Source organism: Crotalus tigris, unplaced genomic scaffold (assembly GCF_016545835.1).
Source record: "Crotalus tigris isolate CLP2741 ecotype Arizona unplaced genomic scaffold, ASM1654583v1 scf7180000017600.4437325, whole genome shotgun sequence".
Taxonomy (NCBI): domain Eukaryota; kingdom Metazoa; phylum Chordata; class Lepidosauria; order Squamata; family Viperidae; genus Crotalus; species Crotalus tigris.
Window position 1 is genome coordinate 1,997,433 of NW_024096504.1, and position 26,217 is coordinate 2,023,649.

Below are 26,217 nucleotides of genomic sequence, written 5' to 3' on the forward strand. Positions count from 1 at the left end.
CCGGTTGGAGCACTCTCTGCTGTACCAACTTATCTAGTTTGGCATCAATTTTTGGCTTCAATGCAAAAGGAACCCTGCACAGTTTTAATCAGTTACTGCTGGATCGAGGTTGAGCGAAATGGGTGCCCCTTTGTATTGTCCCAACTCTGTGCTGAATACGTCATCATATTGTTGACATACTGCTGCTAGATCAGCTATTTGTGTTTGATGGATGCCTGTCACCCTGATGCCCAGGGCCTCAAACCAGTCTAGTCCTATGAGGTTGATGTGTGGTCCCTCTATGACCACTACACTAAGGGGACCCTCGAACTCTCTGAATTGTACTCTAATGGTAGCTTCCCCTCTTATGAAAACATAGCAATTCTGGAAGTCCGTTAGCACTAAGTTTGATGATTTGAGCGGGACCCACCATTGGCTACGTTTGCAAATGTGGTCGAATGTCCTGGAGGAGATAATGGACAGGACCGATCCAGTATCTAGCTCCATGGAGCATGGGGCCCCTTGCAGTCTTAGTTGGAGTCTTTTCTTTGATGGAACGTTGGGCCCCTGTGCATTGGATGCTACACCTTCCTGAGCAGTATTTAATTCTGTTCTGTCCTGGGGGCCATTTTCACTTGTGCTGCTGTGTTGCAGGTTTCATTTCCTGCTGATAACCTCTGCAAACTTTGGCAAGGTGCCCTTGCTTTCCACAGGCACTGCATACTGCTGTGTGGAATCTGCACTCTGATCTTTCGTGCTGTCCTCCGCAGCTTGTGCAGCTCTGTGGGGAAGTTGCTTGCTCTGTGGAGCATGGCCATCTGGGTGGCTCTCTCCACAAATAATCAATTTCTTCACTCTCACTGTCCTCCCCTGAGCCTTCTGCGTTCTCTTGATGGATTGCTGTGGGGCTGGTGTGTGTTTTAGGTGGCCGGAGAGTTTTCATTGCTCCTCCAGCAGCCTCTTCTGCCATGACTTCCTTCAATGTGTCTTGTAAAGTCAGTTTCTTCATGGTGAATAGGTGCTGCTGTAATTCTCTATTATGCAGGCTGCAAATGAGCCTGCCTCTGAGACGGTCTTCCAAGTCAGGGAACTTGCATTGGCATGAAGCTTGGCAAAGGGCTGCTGTAGTAATCAGTGCTCAGTCATTGCAGGGTGCAAAAAATGGCTGCTGGCACACAGCATTTTATTGTTTATATAGTTTACAAGCAGCAAAAGTTTCTACATGACAATAGCATTCCATTGGTTAAACTCCTAGCCAATCCTTAAGAATATAGAAGCCAGAGGCCAGAAACAGGGAGCAATTTGGCAATAACATCGTGTTGGTGTGAGCTAGCTGCTATCAGACAGCCAAGGTCACACAAGCCTAAGTACTTTCACATTGCTATGGTGATGTGAAGGGAGAAGATTCGATCTAGAGAAGAAGAGGCACACAGGCTTTGGAGGGGCAGTGTTCTGCACATGACCTTTGCCTGGCCCCCACCTCTACATCTCACTCTTTTTTGTTTTGTTAGACGAAAAAGAGGGGTTAATAAAAGGATTATAACCAGGAGAGGAGCACCCTGGCAGTTGTTTATATAGGGCCAAAACCTGACCCTGAGGCAATGTGGGAGAGAATTTGGGGTTAAAAAGCTCTGATACATATGTTGCAAAAAGAAAGGAATACATTGCATAAACAGCACCCACAAAGATTCTAAAATCAATTTTCAAATCAGAGGCCAAATTGTGTAAAATATTAATCTGGTGCTGGATGGTTCATGAATTATCAGAAATATTGAAACAACACATTCCCTCAAAACTTTCACAACCCAAATGCTGGTGCAGAAGCAAATAATCAATTGCAGCGTAATTTTGCAAAATAGCCTTTCTCAAATCTTGTAGTTCATGGTTGATTGCTGAAATAGCTGAAGAAATAGCATTAATTGTTATTATTGCATGTAATAGCTATTGCTATTACATGCAATAGCATTAATGTTGAGGTGAGCATGAACAGCAAGTCCTGGCATGCCCACTAGAGATATAGCCAATGTTAAAGTTCCCATTGAATAAAATTCTGTTATATGTTGTGTGATGTTAGATTTTACTTCATTCGTTGCTTGAATGATTGTTTGGGTGGGATGGCAGTTGCTGTTGTCAAAGGGCAGATGTTAACGATCAGACATAAACAAATGATGGATAAGGAATTTGCAGTTAAAACTGCAAAAATGGCAGTGCACAGGGTTCTCGGGGGTCAAGTTGTTTACATCTCCCCACGTCACTGGCTGCCTGGCATGTCAGGATCGGATTGGTTGCTGTGCCATCTGTATGGTCACCCTTGCCATTTCTGGGACTGGGTCCAAGGACTGGTGCTGCCCATGCTTTGTCTGGTAATGCCCGATAATATACCAGAGGTGGAGGCAAGCTTGTTTTCTGTTGAAAGTGTCTCTGATAAGTGGTCAAATTTTGAATGGAAATATTCAATTGTAATGTAAATAATACTTTTTGAACCTGTTGAATTTCCCACGACAAATTGGGTACCCTAGATGATCTGTCTTTTTTATTTGTTTGTGAAGGCAGTCCTTAAAAGACCGACTAGCATGTTCCACGATAGCTTGATCCATGTAATTATAGGGAAGACCATGAGTAAAAACAATTTTCCAGGTTGTACAAAATTGTAAAAAGGCCACTGAAGAATAGGCTGGCCCATTATCAGTCTTTAAAGGGCTTACCCAGGGCTGTAATGGCTGAAAAAAGATGAAAAGTAACATGTGAAGCTGTTTCCCCTCGTAGAGGTGGGGGAAATTGTTTCTAAATAGGTATCAATAGGTAAATGAATATAGTTCCAGGAAGCCAAAAAGAGAGAACATGGATAACATCCATTTGTCATAATTGATTAGAGGCAAAACCACATAAAAGACATAAAAAGACATAAAAAAATTAGGCCCAGGAAGGGAGGAGTGACTGCGTATATGAGAAATAGAATTATAAATGCCTCCAATTTTGGAGCAGCTGTTATAAAGGGAAAAACAAAGTCATAAGATTGGGGTTGATCCTGAGCATGATGTAAGCACCTGAAAGAGTAAAAATAAGTTGGCACACATAATGAGAGTCAGAGATTAAGTTAAAAGGCTGTAGAGAAAAGGTTTGAAAAGCTAAAACAACAGCAGATAATTCTGAGCATTGTGGTGAGAACTGCATTGTAGTGTAGGATTGCATTGCATTGTGGTGAGGATTGCATTGCAGTGTAGGATTGCATTGCATTTCCAGGTATCATCATGAGGATCCTTGTAAGCAATTGCTCCTCTCGTTCACCTTCCATCAGAAAAAACAGTAGGAGCTTGTGGCAAGGGAGAAGGAGAAAGCAATGGGTGGACCGGAAAGGAAAAAGTCATTAAGCAAGTCAAAGATCTTTAGGCAAATGATATGAAATACAGCCTATATAGTCAGTTAAAACACACTAAAGAGATAAGTTATTCTTGAAAACAATATTAATTAAATCAGTTCCATTTCGATGGCAAGCTCGTGTGCGTCCTAAGGTTATCATTTTAGCAACCACCTGGATAAAAAATAAAACATTTTGGGATGGGCTGTGGGGTAAGTAAATATAATTCAATACAATATACTTTTTGCACTTCTTCACAGATAATGCTGCGGTAGGTAATTTACTAGTAGGAAAAATCAAAAGTGTTACCTGACAATTTTTATATGGAATTCTGTCCACAAATTGAGTACTCATGATGTCATTAATTTGTGCAACTGTATTTTTTCTGGGGCATATTGCAATCCTAAATCATTTTGTATTTCTGAAAGCCAATTAGATTGTATCTTTGGTGCTTCGATTTAATCAAATTCCATTCAGATGGAAACAAATTTTATAAATAGGTTAAACATTTATAAATCTAAACAAAACAATTCAGAGTCAGTTCTTTTGGTTGTTGGATATATAGGTCTAACTAAACAATTTAAACTCAACAATTTTTCCCTTAAAAAATATTGTCCAACAATTACTGTTTCCTCTTTTGAGTAAAAAATTTGTAAGCCAAAACTGCAAGAGTGGGTATCAAATTTCAGATTCATTTCACTCTTCTCAGATCGCAATTCTAAGCAAAGGAAAAAAAGTTTTAAAACGAACAGCTCCCCCTCCTTCTTTCTGTCTCTTGCTCTTAAAGCAACGCAGCCAGCCGAAAGAGACAGGGGAAAAAAAAACCTCACCACCAAAAAATAGTTTTCTCTCCTTCATATGCATTTTCCATTAATTCTCTCACACATCCTCCATGAAACTCTTCTCATGCAAACACTTACTATTACTTTCACAGCCTGGGAGACAATGGGTGGGGTTTGAGGGCTAACACATACTTAGGTATAATTCATTCAGTTCCATGCTAACTGTTTGCATGAACAATTCCACATACAAATATTTCATTTCATACTTTCTCCAGGCAAACCATGTATTCTTAATAAGGCCTTTTTGTATTGTTGTTATCAGAGTGGGTTTTGACCCTCTTCCAAGTCTTGGAAATAACACAGAACAACACAGACAAACATATATTCACAAATACTGTTAAGACAACATTTATTTAGACATATGACTTGTCCTGCAAGAAGTGAGAAAAATGATGAGGTGATTCCAACCAAAAGTGGTTTTGAGGGCCCTAATCATCTCCCATTTTTCTCACCATTCCTAGCCCAAGCATAATGTTCTGGGTTGCCATACACACACACACACACATATAACACAAAGCACCACCAGACATTGTCTGACAGGGTTAAACTTAACAAATTGCAAAGGAGTACATTTTGAATTAATTTATGTCTTTAAATTACTCTGACGATTCTCCTTATTATCTTTTTTCTACTTCAAGATAGTTCTGCTAATATTTTCCTTGTAGGAGTGTATGATGGCTGAGAAGAAGCAAAAGAATTAGCCTCTTCAGAAGGAGTTAGAAATCCAATTAAAGATGTTTTATGAGAAATAAATTTTACTTAGTTGTAATCAGAAAGGGGGCTGGTAGTTAATTACTGTCCTTCTGAAGCATCTGAGCCACATTTTTCCCCTGCTTGATGGCACTGAATACTATTGATGTTTGTACTGGAGCCCAAGGTTCAAGATGTAAAGTATGCCCTATCTTTTAGCCTAAGCATCCGGTGCTCAGGATTCCAAGGGCAATGTTTCCCTACCTTCCTTATGTCTGCTTCAGGCTCTAGCAGGAATCTGAGTTCCTGTGCCTGTATGTGTAGCAGGAATCTGAGTTCCTGTGCTTGTCTTTGCTGGTGCCGAGATAATTTATGACTCATACTCACCACTGAGGGGTCCCGTAGGACGAAAGTGCACTTAGAGGTCTATTCCAGATGATGGTAAGTATGTTGGCTGTCACTCTTCCCTGGGGATTCCCAAAAGTCCCTGCTGAGGGTGCCAGCTGTAGTAATCAGTGCTCAGTCATTGCAGGGTGCAAAAAATGGCTGCTGGCATACTTTCACATGCCTGCGTACTTTCACATCGCTATGGTGATGTGAAGGGAGGAGATTAGATCTAGAGAAGAAGAGACACACAGGCTTTGGAGGGGCAGTGTTCTGCACACGACCTTTGCCTGGCCCCCGCCTCTAAAGGCTGCCACAATCTCTGCTGCAGATTCCCCAGATCTCTGCTCATATTGCTCGAATGCATGGCGCCAGGTGATTACTAAGAGCTCAAAATGTTCCCTTAATTTTTTCTTAAGGTCTGCATAGCCCACAGTCTCTATACTTGCTGATGCTATCAGGTTTTCAGCAATATCAAATGTGGCTTTTCCCAGACACATAGTAAGGTTGCCGCCTTCAGGCCATCCTCTGTGATCTGGTTAGCTCGGAGATAGTTGTTTACTTGGGAGACGTATGAACTCCACTGTTCTGGATGAGTAATATTGAACTCGTTGAGCCTACCCAATTTAGCCATTTTGGGAGGCCCCTGTGGTGCTAGTTAATGCCCCTATTGCTGCGGTTGGAGTTGTGCTGCATTTTGGGATCCTGGAGACAGATCCTTCAGGTATATCTGTGCCTCCAGCGTGTCTTACAGGCAGGCAGGGTGGGGAGCGTGGTCCCACCAGGGCTCTTTACCTGGTCTGACACCCAGTGATTTCAGTTGCCTCCAGTGTGGCTTACTGGTAGGCAGGGGGGGAGGTGAGAAGTAGGCCTGCCGGGGCTCTTTACCCAGCCTATCACCCAGTGATTTCAGTCTCTTGGTTAGCAGTCTCTTGCTCCTTGCAGCATCCCATCCTCGTTGCCACTATTGTGTAGTGGGCTTCAGTAGGCAAGGAGCAGACCAGCATAATTACAACGTTATTTATTGACTCAAACTAGAACTGGAGAACTGCAGGCAATTGCCTGTACTTTATACTCTGAGCCCACAGGGCATTAACCAATCACAACACTTGAAAAACCCACCCATATATGAATGTTCAAAGTTTCCCTCCAAAACAGTTGGAGTTAACAGTCAGGGTCATCTAAAGCAGGGCTTTTCAACCTTTTCTCCTATTGTACCACTTTTAGGATAAGGCAATATCTGAGTACTACCAGTCGCCCAGCAAGGTGTCAAAAACTTGACCAAAAAAAAAAAAGGAAAAAAGTACAGGTAGTTTTCGACTTACAACAATTTGCTTAGTGACTGTTCGAAGTTACAACGGCACTGAAAAAAGCAAATTATGACCATTTTTCACACTTAATGCTGTTGCAGCATCCTCAGGGTCATGTGATTTACATTTGGATGCTTGGCAACTGATTCATACTTATGACATCACAGTGTCCCAGGGTCCTGTGATCACCTTTTGCAAATTTTTGACAATGAAGTCAATGGCCAGAGGTGTGTGGCCAGCTCATCACTCAGGTTGCGGGGTGCCTATGGGGGGGGGGGGCGGAAGGGGATGTGGGGAGGATCTGTGAGTCTCTGGTGGAGGGGGTGGGACAGGCATGGGCACCTTCCTTTCCTCCCTCTCTCCCTCCCATTGTCCCTTCCTTCTTTCTTTCCTTCCTTTCTTCCTTCCCTCCCTTTGTCCCTTCCTCTTTCCCTCCCTCCCTTCCATTGTCCCTCCCTCCCCTCCTTTCCTTTCTTCTCTCTTTGTCTCTTCCTTCCCACCCTCCCTCTCATTGTCCAGTGCTAAGGGAGTGGGGAGGGCATAAAAGAGCCTGGAGGAGGCAATTGGAGTTTGACCGCCACTGCTGCAAATGCAAATGTTGCTGAGCCAGACAGCTGTGCAACGGCCGCTACCGCAGTTCCTGCCTGCTTCCTCTGAAAAGGAGCGGCGGTCATGCTCGGTGCAGCCAGGAGCCCAACACAGCCGCTGTTCTTCCACAGGAGGAGGAGAGCGCAGGCAGTGGAGGAGCACCTGGGGGCAGGGAAAGAGCCGCAGCTGCCAGACTCCTTCTGGTGCGTTGCACGCAGCTGCAGCTGGAAAAAAGCAGTGAGCGGGGAAGCGGCTCGTTCATTGCTGCAGCTGGACTCTGGGAGGCTCCTCAGTGCCGAGCCAAAATGCAGCTGCAGCTGCAGCAGCTCCAGCCCCTCCCTGGGTGCAAAGGGGTGCTTTTCGGGCTCCAGCCCCATCGCTGCACTGACCTGTGGGTGAAAACGGGCCTTGCTCTCCAGACAATAGCTGAGCCCAGTGACTGGAGGGCAGTCATGAGAGCAGCGGGAAGAGTGGGCGGGGACTTGCCCTCTAACGGTGGTTAGAGCGATGATGCACAGCTGCCAATCCTGCCCTACTCAGTTTGCCCCCCACCCAAAAGGTGGTGCTGTAAACTTTACAGCTTTCTGTAAGCAAGTGAGATGAGCAGGAGCACAAGATCGGCGTTTCTTTTCTTTTCTTTTTTTGAAAAAAAATTTATTTTTCATTTTTCAATACATTTGATACATTCAATACATTATAAAAAATACCTTTGAAATAAATTCATACATAAAACCTTAGGTGTCACTCGTCCATCTCCCCCCTGACTGTATCCGCCCTCTCTACCTTCCTTCCTTACTTCCCCCCTCCCTCTCTCCTCTTTTCACCTCTCTCCCCTCATCCCTTCCTCCCAGCCTACTTCCTTCCCTCCCTTCCTCCTCCCCTCTCAACCCTCTTCGGATACAGTTCAGGGGAGAGATCCGAGCGGCATCTCTCTCTAAATTCCTCTACCTATTTTATACATTAACATTTCTATTTATCTAACCTACTTAATCCCACCCATATCCATCCCCCTATCCCCCCCACTTCCCAGAGCAGAATACAGGGTTATTGTAAACTAAACAAACACAATCTATAAATTTTAAAACAAAAAAATTATACAATAATCAAATTCATACTTAACCCTTAACTCCCTCTAAACTTTAACTTCATAATAATATAAACAAATCTATTATAAATCATTTATTATAAAATTCTATAAATAATTATTATTATTTCTTTAAAGAAAAAAATTAATCATAAAACAAATGGAACTTTAAAGTTCCATATTTATTCTGAATATAATCTATCCATCTTCTCCATACCCTAATATTTTTCTTGTGTATGATCCTTTAAATAAGCAGAAATCTTTGCCATTTCTGCTAAATTAGAAACCTTGAATACCCATTCTTCTAAAGTAGGCAACGAATCCTTCTTCCAGTATAAACCTACAAGTAACCTTGCTGCGGTTATTAAATTCAACATTAAAATAGTTTCATTAACATCTAAATCTATAAAAATACCCAACAAAAATAATTGAGCAGTAAACTTTGTCTTCTTTTTAAAAATCTTTTGAATGTTCCACCAAATCATTATCCAAAAAGCTTTAACATTCTTACAGGTCCACCAAACATGAAAATAAGTTGCATCAGTACTACCACACCTCCAACATTTGGGTTGTAAGTTAGGATACATACAAGACAGTTTTTTAGGATCCAAATGCCACCTATAAAACATTTTGTAAACATTTTCCCTCAAATTTTGTGCCTGTGTAAATTTAACATTTCTAATCCAAATAGTCTCCCATAAATCCAATAAAATCGGTTCCTGGATATTCTGGGCCCATTTAATCACACAATCTTTTACCAACTCTGTTTCCGAGTCCAGTTTTATTAACTCATCATAAATTCTTTTAATATGAGCATGATTCTGATCTTTAATCTGAATTACCAAATTTTCATCTCCCAATGTTATTCCAACTTTCTTATCTACAGTCCACCTATCCACAATTTGTATATATTGAAACCATGACTGTAAAATATTTTCTTGTCTTAGTACATCTAAAGATTTTAACTGCCAATCAGTACCTGACCAAATTAATAATTCCTTATATGAAATTTTATCAAAATTCATCCCCTTAGAAACTCCCTCAATTACATGTCCATCCCCCAAATAGGTATTTTATAATTTAACCTATAATAATACTTCTTCCAAACTCGAAGAAAAGCATTCCTTAAAATATGTGATTTAAAAGCCCGATCTACTTTCTTATTAAAAATCAAATATGCATGCCAACCATACAATAAATCCCATGCTTCAAGAGAAAGGATATTTTTATTTGTTAAATTAAGCCAATCGCTTATCAAAGTTAAGGTGGCTGCATCATAATATAATTTCAAATTAGGTGCTTTAAGCCCACCTCTTTCTCGGGCATCTTGCAAAATCTTAAACTTTACCCTTGTTTTTTCCCCAGCCCAAATAAATTTATTGATACCCTTTTGCCACTCATCCAGGTTTGCATCTTTTTTAAAAATAGGTAGCATTTGAAACAAAAAGAGAAACTTTGGTAGAACATTCATTTTTACCACTGATATTCTCTCCAACAACGACAATTGCAACTTTTTCCAATCATTTAAATCCTTTTGTACTTTTGCCCATAATAATTCATAATTATTCTTATATAATTTTCCATTAGAAGCTGTTATATATACTCCCAAATATTTAACCTTTTTCACCATCTGAAAACCTGTAAGTTTAACTAAAATTTCATTTTCCTTATTAGACATATTTTTAGATAGCATTTTAGTTTTATTATTATTTATTTTAAAACCAGAAACTTTCCCATACTGGGATATGAGTTCCAACAAATGACCAGCTGCTTGAGTTGGTTGTACTAAAGTTAAAACCAAATCAGTTTCTGAGCACACGCCGATTTGCACCCCTGCCCATCTCGCTCTCTTGCCAGCACCCACAATCTGCCTGGCCTCCCCTCTGCCTGCTCTCCTCCTTGGCCCCCCGGACCCACCGTTAACCCTCCTGCCACCATGCAGGGTAAGGTTGGCACCCCCACTCCTGCTCAGATGCCCTCGCCTCCCCCAAGCATTTTTTTACTCACCTGCTTTCAACTGCACTCCCTTTCTCCTTTTGCTTCTCTGCCTTCGTTTGCTTCTCTGCTTTCGCCACATGTTTGTGGGTAAAAAAGAAAAAAAGTTCCATGAGACTTTCTAACTTCTCACGAAGTTAGAAGAACTTTTTTTTTGTCTCACAAACACATGAAGGCTGAGAGGAACAGGAGAAAGGGAATGCTGCTGAAAGCAGGTGAGTAAAAAAAACGCTTGGGGGAGGTGAGGGCATCTGGGTGGGGGTGGGGGGGGACACAGGCAATGTGTCACATAGCTCCAGCGGAATCTCCACTGAAGACTGCTTGAGGCTGCAAGCTACCCCCAAGGTCGCCGCCAATCATCTGGAGCTGCATGCTTTGATCCTGGGCTCTCAGTAGGACCCAGGCAACGTGCAGTTCCAGCTGACTTTGCCACAAGCCTGTGCAGTGCTGCTGCCACTTCACCTCATCCACTTTTACATTTTTTAAATATTTTTTATATTATGTTTTTTCAACCCATCCTATGCGTACCACCAGCCAGATGCTTGCGTACCACTGGTGGTACACGTACCACTGGTTGAAAAACTCTGATCTAAAGGTTAGTTTCATTTTAGCTTCACAAGCAGATGAAATTAAGTTAGTTTCACTTTAGCAGGGATTAACACAACTTTATATATATTCAATAAATAACAGGTACCACTTTGGTGGACACTTCATTGGGACCTGAAAAGAGCCCCCAACTGGGCATGCCTCCAGGCAATGGTGATGTCACTAGCAAATCTTTTTGGTGACATGGAAGCACTTTAGTGCTTCCGACATGGGAAAAAAATGAAAAAAATATGTTTAGAGTTAAAAATAGCATACCAAGAAGGATTTCTCTCTGTGAGAAGCAGATTCAGTGAAGAGGAATTTTTTATGTGTAGTTGGTTAACCACATTTAGGAGGGAGCAACAGTCTTTCTCTTTTCCTAAGAAAAAAAGTAACAGTCTCTGGAATGAACCTCATCTGCTCTCAGGGGAATCTTCTTGACTCCTACCTTTGCTAACTTTTAAAATCTAGCTGAAGATGTTAAAAAAAACCAAAGCAAAACAATGTGATTTGAAGAGAACTTAGAAGAAAATTCCACAGAACTCAGAAGGAAGATTTGTCATGCATCTTCAGTAAAGATTTTTACATTTCCAGTCATCCAACTCTTTCTCTTAATCAGATGTAAATCGGACCTGATTTTGTCCTGCAACAAGATGATTGTGCCAGCCACACAACAGGGTATCCAGGAGGATAAAATGGTGACAGCAAATTTGGGGTTTTAAAATAACTTGAAGGGTCATTTTGAAAACAGATCTATAGCTTAGCTTGGCATTTCCCCCATGAATCCCAGCATTTCCTTTGAGGTTCATATAAATGCTAAACAGAGTTCAGAAGAAGCATAACTACTGAACTGTTTGTTATTTCTCTTCCAAACATCTGTTTACTAGCTTAATATTCCAAAATGGATCACTTTGTTCTTTGGGGCCACAATTTTGCCTTTGGTAATGTCATTATTTTCCCCCAATTTTTATTTAATTTTCCCCATTTTTAAATTTTTTAATTGTTTCATATCTTGGCGAATGGAGAGTGATGTGATGGCCTAGAGGTGAAGATGCTGACCTCCCACTCAGAAGGTTGAGAGTTCAATCCTAGGCAATGACAGATGTTTCTCTATCAGGGCGCAAAGAGAAAATATCTGCTGCAAACACCTTTTAGGCATCAGGAAGGACATCTGGCTAGTTCCATTCCATCATCTTGACTCCTCCCCAAATAAAAGGCTTACAAAGATGTAAAAAGAGAAAAAAATATCGGGGAATGGGTGGATGGGATAGAAGTGAATCATCTTTTATTCCCTTTCCACAAAACCCTTCAAAAACCATAATTTTGAAGTTTGATAGCCAAATAACTAAATTTCAATGATCTAATTTTGAGCAGCTAGAAGGGGAAGGGACCTGACAGAGGTTTTAGAATATTACTCTGTGAATATTGTCCATTTTGCTGCTGAATTGGTTATGGAATCCTCAGGAAACCACAAATAGAGACCTGAGGAGATATGAGTTACCCGATCCCAAACTGAGAAGTTGATATATACAAAATAGCCAGGAATCTATTGCTCAGACCTGGATATTCATAAATCCATGCTACCTCATTTCCAAATCTTGCAATTAGAAAATCATATTATTCAAATTCATATTATTTTAAAGATTTTCCCACTAAAATGTATGCAGAAATACATGTTTCTGCATGGGGGGGAGAGGAAAAATAATATAAATTTGAATAATCTATTAGTACTTATAAAAAGTTACTTCCATTTCTACGAGGTCAAGTCCTAGTGTCTTCTTCATGGAACACATCCATGTACCATTCTTGGAAAAATATGATTTTTAAAATAATTTTTAGTTAGAAATTACAGTCCTGTTCTTTACTGGTGACATCCCATCTAAATCTAACTAGAACCAATTATGGGTGGAGTTTTTTTAGATGCCCTCAATCATCTCTGTGCCACACTGATAAATTCTTTTTTCATAGCACAGCAAGACTTCAGCAGAGAATTAAACAGAGCAATTATAAATAAGTCTACTTACATATCACCAGGTCATAAAGCTATAAATTGGTCAAAAGGTTTTGATTAGTATTGTAAGAGGCCAGTTATAGCATCTTATTTTTAACAAGCAGATCTCTTGCAACCTCAGGATTCACAACAGTTGACACAAGGAAGGCAGGATATTCTTGGCACCCAATTAATTCAAAAATTAATCAGTACTATCATTCCAGCAAAATATCACTGTGACATAGAGTTTTTTGTGGCCTGTTATGGTTACTGTTCTGCAATCAGTCAGCAAAAGGAGAAAGAAAAGGAGAGAAGAAGTTCAAACTTTTACTTTGAAGAATGGGAGTTGATGAGCTGAACTGACTGTTAGCGAAGCTGTTATGGGAAGATGTAGTGAAAACAATCCCATTTGTTCAGTCTGGAATACAGATGTTGGGGACTAGAGCCCATTGGGGACAGCTACCTCCTCCATTGCTTAGGGGAGAGTATTTGTTTATTAAGAAAAATTATATGGCTGCCTAACTCACCACAGTGACTTTAGGCAGCTAATTATAATAATAATAATAATAGTAATAATAATAATAATAATAAAGTTGGAAGGGACCTTGGAGGCCATCTAGTCCAACCCCCTGCTCAGGGTTTCTACACCATTTCGGACAAATGGCTGTCCAGTCTCTTCTTAAAAACTTCCAGTGTTGGAGCATTTACTGCTTCCGGAGGCAGGCTGTTCCACTGATTAATTGTTCTCACTGTCAGGAAGTTTCTCCTTAGTTCTAGGTTGCTCCTCTCTTTGATTAGTTTCCACCCGTTACTTCTTGTCCTGCCTTCAGGTGCTTTGGAAAATAGCTTGATTCCCTCTTCTTTATGGCAGCCCCTGAGATATTGGAATACTGCTATAATGTCCCCCCTTGTCCTTCTCTTCGTTAAACTAGACATACCCAGTTCTAGCAACCGTTCCTTATATGTTTTAGCCTCCAGTCCCCTAATCATCTTTGTTGCTCTTCTCTGTACTCTTTCTAGAGTCTCAACATCTTTTTTACATCGTGGTGACCAAAACTGGATGCAGTATTCCAAGTGTAGCCTTACCAAGGCATTGTAGAGTGGTATTAATACTTTTAAGGTGACCAACATTTTTACAACAAAAAGGAGGACACGAATAAATTTAAGAAAAAAATATCGTAAATAAAAGAAACGTATTTATTGCAACAATAATACAGAATACACTATAATATGATAAATGCATAATAAAAAACATTTGTAACAATAACATTTTATATTGTAATTATGCTTACATGCCTATTAATTATTTAAATGAGTACTTTTCCATTGAATGAATATTTTTTGTCAATGTATCATCTTCTAACAATATATTGGAAATATCTGAACAAGAAATATCCTTCATATTGAATTTTACGGCAAGTGCTGCAGCTAGAGTATCAATATTCAATCTTGATTTCTCACTTGTCCAAAAATCTACACGGCTGGACTGCGCGGGGGTGGGCGGCGGAGGCAGGTGTTGTGAGCCAGGCACTCCAGGATGGCCATGTAGATGCGCAGGGTGAGGTGGTGGCAGCGCAGGTCAGCACTGCATAGACCACCAGCTGGCACAGCCCATGGAAGGTCAACTGCCCGCCGCGCCCCCACCCACAGCCGCCCCGCCAGACTGCTGCCCTGCCGCTGAGAGCCGGCCCTACAGCTCGCAAAGCACCAGCCACGCCAGCTCTGGCCCTGCAGCTGCCCCCCAGCTGTTGGGGGGGCGGCTGCAGGGCAGGATCCAGCGCGGCTGGTGCTTTGCAAGCTGCAGGGCCGGCTCTACGGGGATGCGCACGGTGGATGGTGGTGCAGTATTCCAAGTGTGGCCTTACCAAGGCATTGTAAAGTGGTATTAATACTTCACGAGATCTTGATTCTATCCCTCTGTTAATGCAGTCTAGCACTGTGTTGGCTTTTTTGGCAGCTGCAGCACACTGCTGGCTCATATTTAAATGATTGTCCCTCTCACAGTTACTACTATTGAGCAAGGTACCCCCTATACTATACCTGTACATTTGGTTTTTCTTGCCTTACTTTTTTCATCATTGAATTTCATTTTGTTAGATAGTGCCCAGTGTTCAAGTCTGTCCAGATCCTCCTGTATCCTAAGCCTGTCTTCTGGAGTGTTGGCTATTCCTGCCAGTTTGGTGTAGTTTGCAAATTTGATGAGTTCCCCATCTATCCCCTTGTCCAGATCGTTGATGAAGATGTTGAAGAGCACTGGGCCCAGAACAGAGCCCTGGGGCACCCCACTACACACTTCCCTTCATGTAGATGTGGTTCCATTGAGGACCACATGCTGAGTACGGCCGGTCAGCCAGCTACAGATCCATCTGGTGGTGACGCTGTCTAACTCGCATTTTTCTATCTTATCAAGTAGTAGGTTGTGGTCTACTTTGTCAAATGCCTTACTGAAGTCCAAGTAAATTATATCCACAGCATTCCTCTGGTCCACTAATTTTGTCACTTGGTCAAAGAATGCAATAAGATATGTCTGGCATGATCTATTTTTGACAAACCAGTGTTGGCTTTTAGTAATGACTTTGTTTGCCTCTAGGTGTTCGCTGATTCATTGTTTGATTATCTTTTCCTGAATCTTCCCAGGTATTGAGGTCAGGCTGATAGGTCTGTAATTTCCTGGGTCCTTTTTTCCCCCTTTTTTGAAGATGGGAACTACATCAGCTCTTTTCCAGTCCTCTGGTAGTTCCCCTGTGTTCCAGGATCTTTGAAAAATATAGTTCAGTAGTTCTGAGATCACATCTGCCAGTTCCTTAAGAACCTTGGGGTGTAATTCATCTGATCCTGTTGATTTGAACTCATCTAGGCTGGACAGGTGTTCACTTACCATTTTCTTGTCTATCTTAACTTGTATTTCTATTTTGTTTTTTATGACACTATTTTTGATAGGTTGTGTCACGACTTGTCCAAGGTCGTCCCGAGGATCACAAAGAAGGCACTCCGGCACAAGGTGCAATCATCAAACGGAATTTATTGTTTGACAAAAATAAAGTCGGCACTGGGAGTGGTCATCTCCCAGTGCCTTATCTAAGAGTACCACACCCTTTACTCCCACCCCCCCGGTGTAAACCAACATCTGCCCTAACCCAGTATAAACCCCTTCCTCAGGCCCCTACGCCCTTCCGTTAACAAACATGGCCACCCGGCACGACCACTCACACCGATGCCCACCGCCTCCACAGGTCTCTCGGTCACCATCGCTCCACGCTATGGCCGTATATCTGCTGTCCCATCACCTCGGCAAACCAGCATTGCTTGACTCCGCACCTCCGAGCCGAGTGCTTCTTGGCTCCGTCCTCCCGAGCCAACCTCATTGGAACCTCCACTGGTGGTTGGCATGTCCGTTCTTGGCCTCCGTACAGTAGTAGACCCCCAGGGCATGATGGGAGGCGGGAGCGGCATTGTCGGTCTCGGCCGCTGAAATGGCATCGGCGGCTTTCTGGTGCTCTTGCTATATTTGGCGATGTGGCGGTAGGCGTTGTAGGCATTGTGCAGGCGTTGTGCTGTGTTACCCCCCCGCCACTTGTGAATGTCAAGCCCCGCAGGGCTTGACATGCGGCCCCCTCTACCATGGCACCTCCTGGAAGAGAAGAGGAGGAGAATGAATACACACTATTACAATTGTCCCTCCCTGGTTTCCCCGGCCACCTACGATGGAACGCCCTAATCAATCGAGGGGCTTGTATGTCCTCCTCCCTAACCCATGTTGCCACCGAAAGGGGGTATCCTTTCCACCGGAGGAGGTATTGCAACCGACCTTGTCGAATTCGGGAATCTAGCACCTCCTGGAGCTCATATTGGGACCCCGTAACTGGGCCTGGTGCTGTGGACGCGGGTGGAACCCCGTGTACTGGTTTTAACAGACTGCTATGGAACACAGGGTGCACCCTCCATAGAAATGGGGGCAATCGTAACCAAACAGTTACTGGGTTAATTAATTTAATTATTTGAAACGGGCCCACGTATTTAGGACCCAATTTTCTACAGGGTACTTGCAACCAAAGATATTTGGTGGAAAGGTACACCCAGCCCCCTTCCCGAAAAGGCTCGTGTACTGCCCTTTTCCTGTCAGCTTTGGTCTTCACTGTTTTCTCCGCTTGTGTCAATGCTTCTTTGACCCTTCCCCACAACCCCGCTACCTGGGTCATCCATGCTTGAGGGGTATGTGGCGCATCTTCTCTCTGAGGCCACTCAGGGATTGGGACTAACTCGACCCCGTTTACTACCTTAAAGGGAGTGAATCCCATGCTGCTGTGCACCGTGTTGTTGTACGCCACCTCAGCAAATGGTAAAAAGTCTACCCAATCCGTTTGCTGATAGGTGACGTAACTACGGAGATACCGCTCGACCATTGCATTTGCTCGTTCCGCAGCTCCATTGGTGCTGGGGTGGTATGTGGAACTGAACCCTTGCGATGACCCCACCAGATGAATGAAATCCCGCCAAAACTGTGGTAAATTGCACTCCGCGATCTGAAATGATTCGTCAGGGTATCCCATGGAGGCGATAGATGTGCTGTAGAAAGAGTCTTGCTAACCGATGAGCTGATGGTAAACCTTTACACGGAATGAAGTGTGCCTGCTTGGAAAAAAAATCTACCTCTATCCAGATTACATTATATCCTCAGTTTTCCGGCAGCTCCACCACGAAATCCATGGCGATTTCCTCCCAGGGTCAGGTTGGGTCAACCACCTTCTGCAATAACCCCATGGGTTTCCCCACCTGGGGTTTAGCACTGGCGCATACATGACATCTTTTTACATATGCTTCTACATCAGATCTTAACTTTGGCCACCAGAATTGCCGACGGATTAGATGTAATGTCTTTAGAAACCCAAAATGGCTGGCTAGCTTTGAATCGTGGCCCCGCTGGAGCACGGTCTGCCTTAAACTACTAGGAACATACATTTTATCTCCCTTCCAGGCCAATCCATCTCTTTGGGTTAATACCCCTGGATGGGCCTGCAACCATGTATCAGTACCCATAGCAGCCCGTAGTTCTGTTAGCCCATCAACCCCCCCGTATGTGACACCACCCTGGCCACCCCTTGACTGTAGGGGGGCATTATCGCTTGTACCACCTCCTCCCTTTTACTGTGGTACTGCAGCATACGGGATAGTGCATCAGCTAAGAAGTTTTTCCCCTCTGGCACATATTTTAGGGTAAATTTGAATTGGGCAAAGTATTGAGCCCATCGGACATGCTTGGGTGCTAGATGTGTCTGTAGCGCCTCCAGATTCTTATGATCTGTCCAGACCTCGAAAGGTATGGCTGCTCCTTCCAACAGGTGTATCCACGTAGTAAGGGCCCAACGCACTGCAAAAGCCTCCTTCTCCCAGATAGCCCACCCGCATTCGCTCGCCATGAACTTGCGTGAAGTATAAGCACACGGTTGTAATACTCCCTGTTCATTCTTTTGAAGCAACACTGCCCCAACGGCCACATCACTGGCGTCAGCCTGCATTACAAATGGAATATCCGGGTTTGGATGACATAGTACAGGTTCCTCTGCGAACAGTGACTTCAGGCTTTCAAATGCTTTTTGACATGTCATCATCCACTCTAGCAATTGATTTGGCTGCGGTTTGTTGGTTACATGCTTTGTCCGTAACAGCTCCATCAAGGGGTGAACAACGGCGGCAAAGGAGGGAATAAACTGCCGATAGAAATTAGCGAAACCCAGAAAACTCTGTAGTTGTCATCGCGTTTTGGGAGCATGCCATTCTAATACTGCCTTTACTTTGCTAGGATCCATTTCTATTCCGTCTCCTGAGATCCGATAGCCCAAATAGTCTAGCCGCCTTTGATGGGATTTGCATTTCGATAGTTTTATATAGAGATGGTCATCGAGGAGTTTTCTTAGTACTTGTTTAACGAGGATGATATGTTCCTCCATCGTAGACGTATAGATCAGGATATCATCGAGGTAAACAAGGACTCCCCGATACAAGTATTCATGCAACACTTGATTAATCAACTGCATGAACACTGCAGGGGCTCCCTGTAGACCAAATGGCATGACGCGGAACTGGAAACTGCCAAGTGGACAATTGAAAGCTGTTTTCCACTCGTCGCCACGCTTAACTCGTACCCTGTAATATTCCTCGCGTAAATCTAACTTGGTGAATACCCTTCCTTTACCCAAATGCGCTAATAGGTCCTTCATCAGCGGAAGAGGATATAGATGTTTGACGCAAACCATATTTAGCCCCCAGAAGTCAACGCACAACCACAGTGATCCATCTTTCTTTTCCTTAAAAAGTACTGGAGCAGCTACTTGTGACCAAGCAGGCTGAATAAACCCCCGTTCCAGATTCTGGTCAATATATCTTTGTAGTTTGTCAAGTTCTTTAGGTGTCATGGCATACATCCGGGGCTTGGGGAGCTTGGCCCCGGGTACGATCTCAATAGCGCAATCTGTTGGGCGGTGCGGAGGTAGTTGATTACATTCTTTCTCACTAAACACCTCCACTACATCAATATATTCATCTGGGAATAACCCCTTTTCCCCATCAGATTGGGATTGTAGCATTGCTACTTGTGCAGAGGCCTGACCCCTAGAACATGGCTCCGGCGGTTGGGGCCTCACTCCGAGCCGTAACGTCCAGTAACCCCCCTCTTATCTAGCCAGGCCAAACCCAATATCACCACCTCAGTCATAATGGGGGCAACAATGAACCGAAGGACCTCCCAATGTGTTCCTAGGTCTAAGCGAACTGGTTTGGTGACGTGGGTAGCCGGTACTCCTCCTAACAAGGACCCGTCTACCTGCTCAAAACGTATAGGTTGGATCAATCTTTGTAGTCTGATATTGTTCGCCACTGCTACTGCCCTACTGATTAGACAATGTGTACACCCGGTGTCGATAAGTGCCTGTAATTCTCTCCTAACCCCGGTCTCAGGACTCATCAACATTATTGGTAGAATGAATGGGCTTACAGGGTCACTTACCATTGGATCCTCTGCAACATCATCGGGGCTGTCATCATCTGCTGCCCGATACCTTGCCAATGCTGTTGTCTCCTCTGCCACTGGCGATCCCCGCTGCGGCCCTGGATGTGGATGCTGTTTCACCGCCTTTGACTGTTCCACACTCTTTTTTGGAGTAGCGAGCCCTCCAGGTGGTATGGGTTTCGTGGACTTGGTGCTGGACATGCAGCTGCCCAGTGCCCTGGTTGATTGCACCGGAAACAGCGAAATGTAGCCCCAACAGAGGGACTGGGAAGCCTTGATGTTACTACCCGCGGGGCCTGCCCCCCCTCTTTCGGCTTCCCTACCGGCCTACACAAACGGCTGGCATCCCCCACCCCTCTTTGAAATTCTTTGAGGCTTGTATCCAAGTCTATGGCTGCTTTAAACCACTCCCATAGCTGGTTGGGTACACCACGATATACACAGGCTTGACGTAAATCAAAATCAAGGCCCGCCCTAAAATGGTGGATGAGTAATCATTCCGGCCAGGAGGAACACAGGCAGCCCGCCAATCGACGGAAATCGCGGACATATTCCGTTGCAGGTCGGCCTCGTTGATCCAGGGATAGGACTTCTGCTTCCGCTCTCTGAAGACGCGATGTGTCCTCAAATCTTGCATGCAGAGCCTCTAAAAACAACCCTGTGCTACCCAGCTCCCGGGCATGATCACTATATAGGTCGGCAGCCCACGCTGCCGCCTCTCCCTGCAAAGCGGCTGTGACTGCCACCATTGCCCAAGAAGATGTATATAATCGGGCATGGTGGTCCAAATGATTTATCACATGACCCAAGAACATGGCTAGTTGATCAGGATTTCCATCATATGTCAAGGCTATGGGTGGCGGACCCCACAAACCCCCCACAGGCCATGGTGTTGCTGGATGACCCGGAAACCCAATTGTGCTGGCAGGAGCAGTTACCCCTCCAGTCCCAGTTCCAATCCCAGAGGCCTGTGACCCCGAGGCTCTCCCTGTGGCCAGGCCTCCAGTGTCCAATTCTGAGACTCCAGAGCACGTTAGCCTAGCCGGAGCACCTGTTCCACTTAACACAGGTCCTGGGGCACCTGGAACGCTCAAAGGCAGTGCCACCTGAAGTCATGGACTACTCAACTGGAAACGGGACGACGCAGGGCATCCTGATGAGCTATCTTGTTGCTGCCATGCCCCGGAACTTTGGTAGCTGGAACCGCCATCAGGTCTAGTCCAAGGGCAGCTGTGTAGCTCCAGTCCTCCTCTTCGTCCCCCGTGGTCCGTCTCTCTCTCCACTCCATGTTCGCAGGCCTAGCACTTGATGTAAGCAACTGCTCAACATTTACACGCGCCACAGCCGGGCTTTGCCACCACTCTTCATGGGCTATTGGAGCTGGGTCCTTCTCAATCCCACCCAAAGGAGCCCTAGGTGGTACTACCTTCGGCCTTACCACCGGCTGTTCTTCCTCACCACTACAGCTGGTTCAGAGGCTATAACCCCCCCCCCCCGGGGTCGCTTCCTCCATTTGCTGGGAGGCGTCCTGGGTACCCTCAGCCATCCTCCCAAAAGAGACAAGGAAAGGCAGGTAAAGAAGATTTTTAAGGAGTGCCGACTTACAGTCACGACTTGTCTGAGGTCGTCCCGAGGATCATGAAGAAGGCATGCCAGCACAAGGTGCAATCATCAAACGGAATTTATTGTTTGACAAAAATAAAGTCATTCCCAGAGCCTTATCTAAGAGTACCACACCCTTTACTCCCACCCCCCTGGTGCAAACCAACATCCACCCTAACCCAGTATAAACCCCTCCCTCGGGCCCCTACACCCTTCTGTTAACAACATGGCCATCCGGCACGACCACTCGCACCCACATCCACGCCTCCACAGGTCTCTCGGTCGCCATCGCTCCACGCTATGGCCGTATATCTGCCGTCCCGTCGCCTTGGCAAACCAGCATGGCTTGACTCCGCACCTCCGAGCCGAGCGCTTCTTGGCTCCGCCCTCCCAAGCCAACCTCATTGGAACCTCCACCGGTGGTTGGCATGTCCGTTCTCGGCCTCCGTACGGTAGTAGACCCACGGGGCATAATGGGAGGCTGGAGCGGCATTGTCGGTCTCGGCCGCTGAAATGGCATTGGCGGCCTTCTGGTGCTCTTCCTATATTTAGCGACTTGTGGCGGTAGGCGTTGTAGGCATTGTGCAGACGTTGTGCTGTGTTACCCCCCCCCTTGTGAATGTGAAGCCCCACAGGGCTTGACAGGTTGGTCTGTTTTTTCCCTTTGTGTAAAGACAGATGCGAAAAACGATTTAAATAGTTCTGCTTTCTCCCTGTTGCTTGTCACCTTCTTGCCACTTTCACCCACTAATGGGCCAATTGTTTCCTTCACTTTTTTCTTGTTTTTTACCTGTTGAAAGAAGCTTTTTTTGTTATTTTTGACTTTGGTTGCAAGCCTTAGTTCATTTTGAGCCTTAGCTTTCCTCACTTCCTCATCTTTGCAGGCTCGAGCTATTTGCTGATATTCTGACTTAGTTATGTGTTCCTCTTTCCACTTTCTATACTTGTCCTTTTTATCTTTCAATTGATCAGAGAGTTCTTTATGCAGCCATGCTGGTGATATAGTTCCGGCTAATGAAACATTCCAAAGAACTTCCAGGCATTTATTATCCTAAAAGTCTTTTATTGTTACAAAATGTCGGCACAAGCACAATGGAGGGATGGTAGGATCTAAGTTCTCTTCCTCTGAGCAGTTAAATTATCAGCATGTTCCCTCCCTAAATTAGCCGTCATATCTCACATTATCCAATTAGTGTGAAGGTCAAATGTTTTCTTCCTCTTTCTTTCCAGGCTTTACCCCCAATGCCCCTTCTGCTCTTTATTAATCCCATAGTTACCAGACAGTTCTGCATATTGTCAAAAGCAAGAATATACAATATTTGCAGCGTTGACATCCAGCCCCCCTTACAAGAAGGACGGATCCTGTAAAGTAAACAAAAGCATATGTTAAGGGTTATCTTTCAGTTTGTTGGGGTGTTTCATATGAAATCTTTTGACCAATCTGTCAGCTTTCACTTCACTGGATTTCACCCAGGTGGCTTCAGGCAACGGTATCCCTTCCATTGGATTAGGTACTGCAATTTCCCTTTAAAAATTCTAGAATCAAGAATACATTTTACTTCATAGTGGGTCTGCCCTGCAACTATGAGGGGCCCAGGTGCTTTCTTTGGGGGAGGTCTTAAAGTGGAGCCCCAATAAGGCTTCAACAAGCTACAATGGAAAACTGGGTGAATTTTCCCTAAAAGTCTAGGGAGTTTTAGTTTTACTGTGACCAGGTTGATGATCTTTACTATGGGGAAAGGCCCCAAGAATTTTGGTCCCAATTTCTTGCTGGGCAATTTGAGGCGTAGATATTTAGTTGACAGATAGACCTTTTCCCCAACTTGGAATGTTCTTTGGGGAGCCCTCTTTTTATCAGCTGCTTTTTATAGGTTTCAAAAGTCTTTTTTAAAGCAGTTTTTGTGTTTTTCCAAACTTCTTCCCACCCTCTCACCCACTGATCAAGTGTCTGGGAAGCGGAGGGCAACTGAGGATATTCAGGTATTGGGTTAAATTCTTTCCCTGTGGCTACTTTGAAAGGCGTGTAGCCGGTGCTGCTCTGCACGGAATTATTGTACGCCACCTCCGCAAAAGGGAGATCAGTCCAGTTCGTCTGTTGGTAAGAAACGTATCATCTAAGATATTGCTCCACCATTTTGTTAGCAGCTTCTGTGGCCCCATTGGTGGCCGGATGAAAAGCAGATGATAACCCTTGAGATGATCCAATCAATGTAAGGAAATTTCTCCAAACTTTGCTGTGAATTGCACCCCCCTGTCTGAAATTATGCACTTAGGGGCACCATGCAGCTGGTAGATATGTTTCAGGAACAGTTTGGCCAGTCGTTGGGCAGATGGGAGTCCTTTGCAGGTGATGAAATGAGCCTGTTTCGAGAACAGGTCTTTTACAGTCCAGATGACACTACTTTCAGGTAGGTCTACTATAAAGTCCATAGCTATTTCTTCCCAGGGTTGAGAAGGGTCTGCCACGGGTTACAGTAACCCAGGAGTTTTCCCCAGGATTCTTTTCATTGTGGCACATACAGTACAACTTTTTACATAGTTTTCCACATCCTTTTTCAGCCCCAGCCACCAGAATTGCCGGCGGGTGAGGTGTAGGGTTTTCAAATATCTAAACTGCCCAGCCTGCTTTACATCGTGGCTGTGTTTGAGAGCATTAAGACAGAGGGCTTCTGGCAAATATAGCTTCCCCCCTTTGTAAGCCAAGCCATCCCTGCATGTTAGGGAGGCTTGATTATCTTTGAACCATTGGTTGGTGAGGAGCTCTCGTTTTATTTTCTTCACTCCAGGGTCATCAGGATTGGGGACCCTGTGAGGTGTAAGTTGAGCGGCAGTTTGTGGGTTGGGGATAATTGTCTCGTTCGCTTTTGTACTGGGGTAACCGGGATAGTGCATCAGCTAGGAAGTTTATTCCTCCTGATATGTACTTTAGAGTGAAGTTGAAGTGGTTAAAGTATTGTGCCCACCGTACTTGCTTTGGTAACAATTTGCAGGGAGTTTTCAGTGCTTCTAGGTTTTTGTAATCTGTCCATACCTCAAATGGCACTTTGCTCCCTTCCAGATAGTGTCGCCAGTTTAATAGCGCCCATCTAATCATGAAGACCTCTTTCTCCCAGATTGCCCATCTCCGCTCGCTCTCAGTAAATTTCTTAGAGATGGAGGCGCAGGGTTGCAGGATCCCATTTGTTCTTTTGCAGTAACACAGCCCCAACTGCCACATCTCTGGCATCAGCTTGAATCACAAACGGTTCCCCTGGGCAGGGGTGCTTTAGAACCAGTTCAGCAGCAAATAGTCTCTTTAAATTCTCAAAAGCTGTTTGACAGCTCATTGTCCATGCTAGTGGTTGGCCCAGTCATGGCTTCCCTCCTCCTTTGCCTGTTTTGAGTAGTTCTGTAAGAGGTAGGACAATCTCGGCAAAAGAAGGGATGAATTGACGATAAAAGTTGGCAAAACCCAGAAAGCTCTGGAGCTGTTTGCGAGTCCTTGGGGGCTGCCATTCGATTATAGTTTTCACCTTGACTGGATCCATTTCAATACCCTCATTGGAAATTCGGTAGCCAAGATAGTCTAATCGGGTTTGGTGAAATTCACATTTTGACAATTTGACATAAAGCTTGGCGTTCAATAGTTTCTTTAACACTTCTCTCACTAGCTTTATGTGATCAGTCATATTTGTGCTGTATATCAGGATATCATCAAGATACACCAAAAACCCTTTGTACAAGTGATCATGTAGAACCTCATTAATCAACTGCATAAATACAGCTGGGGCCCCCTGTAGTCCAAATGGCATGACTTTGAACTGATAGCTCCCCATAGGACAGTTGAAGGCAGTTTTCCACTCATCTCCCTCTTTTATTCTCACCCGGTAGTATGCCCCTCTTAGGTCTAACTTAGTGAAGACACTCCCCTTAGCCAGATGGGTCAATAAATCCTTTAGGAGGGAGAGGGGGTATTTATTTTCTACATTTACAGCATTGAGACCCTTGTAGTCTACGCAGAGACAAAGAGACCCATCTTTTTCCTCTTTGAACAACACAGGGGCTCCCACGGAAGATTTGGCCCGTTCGATAAACCCCCTCGCTAGGTTTTTGTTCACATATCACTGCATCTCCTCCATTTTGAGGGGGGACATAGCATACATCCTCAGACGTGGGAGTTTGGCTCCGGGCACCAGTTTGATGGAGCAGTCATTGAGTCTGTGAGGGGGTAGGGCATCACATTCTTTTTCACTGAACACCTCCGCCAGGTCCAAGTATTCCTTGGGGATGATTGGTTCGCCTGGGGGCAGTGAGGCGGCCATGTGCGCTCGCTCATTGGGTGGCCTAAGATGCCCAGTAACATCTGTTGAATCAATGGGGGGATCAGGCCCTATAGGTAATCTCACAATTCTCATTCCTTTCTCCCACCAGATAAACGGCTTCCATTTGTCTAACCAGGCTAGTCCTAGGATCCCTGCCTGAGTCATTTTTGGAGCCACCAGGAAGCGAATAAACTCCCAGTGTGCACCTATTTCTAGACGTAAAGGCTCAGTTAATTGTGTGATAAGAGTCCCTCCCATCAGGGAGCCATCGGCTTGCTCAAATCTCACCGGTTTGGAAAGCTGTTTTGCCCTTATGCCCATTTTCATGGCAAACGCCAGACTAATAATGAAGCGGCTGCATCCTGAATCAATTAGTACGTTCAAGTCTATTTGTGCCCCAGACTTAGGGATTATAAGTTTGGCGGCCAGTGAAAAAGGCAGGATTTGTCGACTCACCATTGGGTCGTTTTCTCCTTCATCATCGCTGTCAAAGAAGGGTAGAG

General features: G+C 44.4%; 1 pseudogene; it reads right to left on the reverse strand.

Annotated features, from left to right (window-relative positions):
* Positions 1–17,859: 17,859 nt before the first annotated feature.
* LOC120319208 overlaps positions 17,860–26,217 on the reverse strand; it is a 112,168-nt pseudogene continuing 103,810 nt past the window's right edge.